General features: G+C 43.1%; 1 pseudogene; it reads left to right on the top strand.

Moving 5' to 3' along the window:
• Positions 1–382: 382 nt before the first annotated feature.
• Positions 383–642, top strand: LOC132530766 (V-type proton ATPase subunit e 1-like; annotated as a pseudogene).
• Positions 643–5,122: the final 4,480 nt, after the last annotated feature.

Here is a 5,122-nt window from a genome sequence, read left to right as displayed (position 1 = left end):
CAATCCTGCTTCTCTCCAGAACTTCCCACCTCAGTAAATGGCACTACTTTCACCCAGTTGCTTAGGCCAAAACCCTTGGTATCTTCTTTTACTCCTCTCCCGTTTTCACACTCCACATCCTTTTTCATCAGAAAATTCTAGTTGCTCTGCCTTTATAATAGAGCTTGATTCTGAACACTTCTCTCCACCTCCACTGCTAACCTCTTTATCCAAACCATCATCCCTTGCTAGATTATGCAACATCCTCCTAACTGGTCCCCTTGCTTCCTCCCTCGCCCCACACAGCAGGCAAGCATTTCTGAAAAATATAATTCAAGTTGACACTTCTGGATGGGACCAAAGTGAGGTGGCAGGGCAGGGGCTGACACCTCCCGCAGCAACCATGGCGTATACTGGCTTCACAGTGCCTCGCGTCGTGATGAGTGTGTTCTAGGGCTTCCTTGGCTTCTTGGTGCCCTGGGTTCATCCCTAAGGGTCCCAACTGGGGAGTTATCATCATTATCATCACCATCTTGGTGACCTGTTCAGTTTGCTGCTATCTCTTTTGGCTGATTGCAGTTCTGGCCCAACTTAACCCTCTCTTTGGACCACAGTTGAAAAATGAAACCATCTGGTGGGTACCTCAAACATCACTGGCCTTGAGGAAGAAGACCTGCTCGCCAGGGCTCAGTCATTGAGGTCACGAAGAGAACTCCTCTAGATGCAAAAGCACCTCCATACCCAGACCACCTTCCCTGACTTGCCCACTTTGGCCGTCAGCTGCCTTAAACATTCACACCACATTTGAATATCTTATTCTAGAATGCAGTATTTTTTCCTGTCTCCTTCTTTACATTTTGATGAATGATGTGTCTATTTAATCTAAACTCTGCTGCCTCCACAAAATGTTTATGTGCTCTTCCGAGATAGAAAGTACCATCCTTCTGAGAAATAATGTTACTGTGTCTCCTCGGATCCTGTGGGTTTGAAGGTGGCTCCTGCCTGCTCACAACATGAGAATGAGGGAAACGTTTGAAAACTGTTATGCACGGTAAGACTGCAGTGGGGCAGTCAGTAGGAGAACATGTTCAGAGGGAAAATCTGTCTCACCAGAATTATACCAAAAATATATACCAAAGTATATTTTCAGGATGAATTTCTTATTTCTGCCATCTTTAGGAATAATTTTTCTGCTTTCTATGGGAAAAAATATATATATATAAATAAAATTCAGATCATGACACTCCCTTGCTCAGCAGCTTCCTAGCACACTTAGAATAAAATCAAAGTCCTTCCATGACCCTGGCTGCTTCTCTGACTCATCTCCTACTTCTCTTTCTCAACCACTCTTCACTCCGGCCACACTGGCCTCCTAGCTCATTCCTCTAACACAGCAAACACACCCCGGTCCCTGCACTTTACACTTGCTATTCCCTCGACTTCAGAACTTCTTTTTTTTTTTTTCACTTTGACTTTCTTTTTATTTTTCAATTTAAGATTATGTCCCAAATAAAACAGCCACAACAATAAAATCAAACAGGGAATTCCCTGGTGGTCCAGTGGTTAGGACTCCACGCTCTCACTGCCAAAGGCCTGGGTTTGATTCCTGGTTGGGGAACTAAAATCCCACAAGCCGCCAAAGCACGGCCAAAACCAAAAACAAAACAACAAGAGCAAAAAAAAAAAAAAAAAAAAAAAAATCACGCCCTGCCTGCCACAGTCTGGAAACTTTCCTGTAACTTTTATTTCCCCTGCTTTACTGAGATATAATTGACATATAACGTTGTGTAATTTTAAGGTGTACAATGTGATGACTTGATATATGTATAAATGGCAAAATTATTACTGTAGTAAGGTTAGGAAACACATCCATCACCTCACATAGTTTTTTGGTGAAAACTTTTAAGATCTACTCTCTTAGCAACTTTCAAGTATACAATACAGTATTGTTAACTGTATTCATTATGCTGTACATTAGATCCTCATAATTTATTCATCTTATAACTGGTAATTTTACCCTTTGACCAGCTTCACCCATTTTCCCTACCCCTACCCCCACCCCCTGCCCCTGGTAACCACAAATCTAGTCTCTGTTTCTGAGTCCAATTTCCTCTACCTGAGACCTCTTTCCCCAAGAGCCATATGGCCACTTCCTTACTTCAGTCAGGTCACTGTTCAAATGTTGCCTCTTCTGAGAAGATTCCTCTGCTCCTCCTCAAGTATCAGTCTTCATCACTCTCTAGCCCCTTATCATGCCACCTTGTTTTATTTTTCTTCAACCTAATATATATATATATATATATATATATATAACTACTATATCATATATTATCACTACTATAGAATATAATCTCCATGAGGGCAGGAACTTTGACATATAGCAGGTGTGTTGAATGACTGAATACAGTAAGTATGTGTTGAATGACTGAGTGGACATAATCCAAACATAGGGAATAATGAAACAAAATTTAAGCAGTTTCCTAAGGGTGCCAGTTTCTCCACAAATGAATGGAAGAAAACTAAAAGGGCCTGGCTCAAACACTATCCACCACTCAGACAAGTCTTGGGTTCTCCTAAAGAGGAGCCCACTAACAGCACACTTTCCATCTTAGAAATACAATGAGGTCATTTTAACATAAATACAGTGCAGATGTATTTCTGCCAGTGGGTGGAAGGGACATGGGCAGATAGGGAGGGGATAAAGGAAGGGGCCTAAGAAAAAACAGTGTTCGTGCATCCTTCTAAATCTAAGAGTAGTTGTTAGATTGGGTGACTTAGGGTCCCTGGCATGTGAGAAAATATTCTGATGTCCTGTGGTCCCACAGCCTCCAGATCCCAGCCCTCATCCCAATGTGGACTGTCTTGTTCAATGTGGACCATCAACCATGCAAAGATAGATGGTTTCTGGGCTTCCCTGGTGGTGCAGTGGTTGAGAGTCCGCCTGCCGATGCAGGGGACACGGGTTCGTGCCCCGGTCCGGGAAGATCCCACATGCTGCAGAGTGGCTGGGCCCGTGAGCCGTGGCCGCTGAGCCTGTGCGTCCGGAGCCTGTGCTCCGCAACAGTGAGAGGCCTGCGTACCACAAAAAAAGAAAAAAAAAAGATAGATGGTTTCTGTTCTCATCACCTACCTATAGACTCCCCCAGCCCACTGCTCTCCCATAGCTCTAGCCCCTTATCCCAGCTCTCTACTGGACAACTCCACCCATCACTCCTCAGATTACCAGAATGACCTCTCTAAAATTCCCATGTAAATAGACCATGCCATCAGTAAAATCCTTCCATGGCCCCCTGGCTTTCAGAATTGTTTCATCTCCTCAGCATGGCCTCCAAGGCCTCCCAGGACTGGATCCCTGCTTACCTCTCAAGCGTCACTTCCAGTCATGTCCCTCTTCTCCAGAATTGTAAGGTTCCATTGGATCCTGTGATGAGGGATGTTCATTCACACCACCATCCCTTTGCTCATGCTGTTCGTTCAGCCTAGAAATCCCCCCCCACCTCCACAGCTTACTGGCTAAATCAATTAATTCTTCAGGACACAGCTCAGATGCTGCTTGATGTCTGATCCTTGATGACAATCAAATGAAGTTCCAAGTCCTTTCTCCAGTTTAAAAAAGGTGGAGTCAGAACAATCACTTAGTACCTGTGTGATCCTGGGCAAGTCATTTAACCTCTCAAAGTTTTCTCTTGTAGGTAATAATAGTGCCAACTTGGTTACGAGTGTTAAACGAGATCCGTGTCTCCTCCACTTTAGTATCCAGCCATGGGTGATCATCTTCATGATAATTTCCATATCTATATATCATGTTTATAAATATATTTTAAAATAAACTTTAAATTGACTAACATTTTAAAACTAATTTTAATACACTGTTTTAAATATATTATATGTATTAAGCAGAAGTTAGTGCTGGAAACAGAAACCTCTCTAGGTATTTCAAGAAGAGAGGGATACAATAAAAGGGATTCTATGCTTTCAATATTGTTGGAAGGGCTGGTGGAGGAGTCAGGGGCCACAGCTTGAATATTTGTTTCAAGGTCACACCACCATAGTTGCAGCCCAGAAGTCAGCAGGCTGCTGCAACTGCAGGTGCAGCTGCTGCCACCACTGCAGCACGACCGTCTCATGCCCACTTATAGGAGGAGGATTGAACTGGTAATGCTGCACAATTCCAAAAGATAATGGAGCCTATGTCATTGGCTACCTCACCTGATGTCCACTGAGAGAAGACAAATAAGGGATGAAGGAAGGGGTGGTCTAAGGAACAAAAATAATTCCGGTTTTTGATTACCTTCGCTGCTCTTATAATGCTCTTTTTTTTTTAAGATTTTCTTTTTTGATGTGGACCATTTTTAAAGTCTTTATTGAATTTGTTGCAATATTGCTTCAGTTTTATGTTTTGCTTTTTTGGCCACAAGGCACGTGGGATCTTAGCTCCCTGACCAGGGATCGAACCCACACCCTCTGTGTTGGAGGGTGAGTCTTAACCACTGGACAACCAGGGAAGTCCCAATACTCTTCCTTGAAAGGGGCTTTTATTTCCTGACCCCCATCTTCCCTCTTCCTTCCCACCCCACCACCTCTATCCTGCTGCTTCCAACTGTCTTTCATTTCCTCAAGCAGCTGTAATTGGTCATTTGCTGTAGAAGCCTGGGAGATGGTTTAAAGGAGTGGATATTTGTAAGACTGGTCCTTCGCTTAATAAATACACGTTTTACTTGTGTCTGCTCTGTATGAGGAGGCAACATGAGTAGAAGCTATGATCCCTTACATAAAAACTTTAGATAGATAGATAGATAGATAGAGGTATATGCTATATGCCAGATAGTATGCTAAGGCCTTAATGTTGGTTATCTCATTTACTTCTCACAGCTCTCTAAATCAATGCTGTTCTCATCTCCGTACTCAGATAAGAAAAATGAAACACCCAGAGAACAAGCAATCTGTTTAAGGTTGCCGAAGCTTGAGAGTTACAGAGCCAGGTTCCAGCCCAGCCCTGTACACTCTAAAGCTACCACTCATGACCACAACACTGGCACTGCTTGCTACAAAACGTGTGGGTTTTGCAGAATTACCGTTGAAATGACTGGAGTGGAAATCTGGTGACTTCAAACCACAAGTCCCCTCAACCTCCATAAGAAAT

The sequence above is a fragment of the Lagenorhynchus albirostris genome, chromosome 12 (genome assembly GCF_949774975.1).
Source record: "Lagenorhynchus albirostris chromosome 12, mLagAlb1.1, whole genome shotgun sequence".
NCBI classification, from domain to species: domain Eukaryota; kingdom Metazoa; phylum Chordata; class Mammalia; order Artiodactyla; family Delphinidae; genus Lagenorhynchus; species Lagenorhynchus albirostris.
This window is presented reverse-complemented; position numbering and strand designations above follow the sequence as displayed.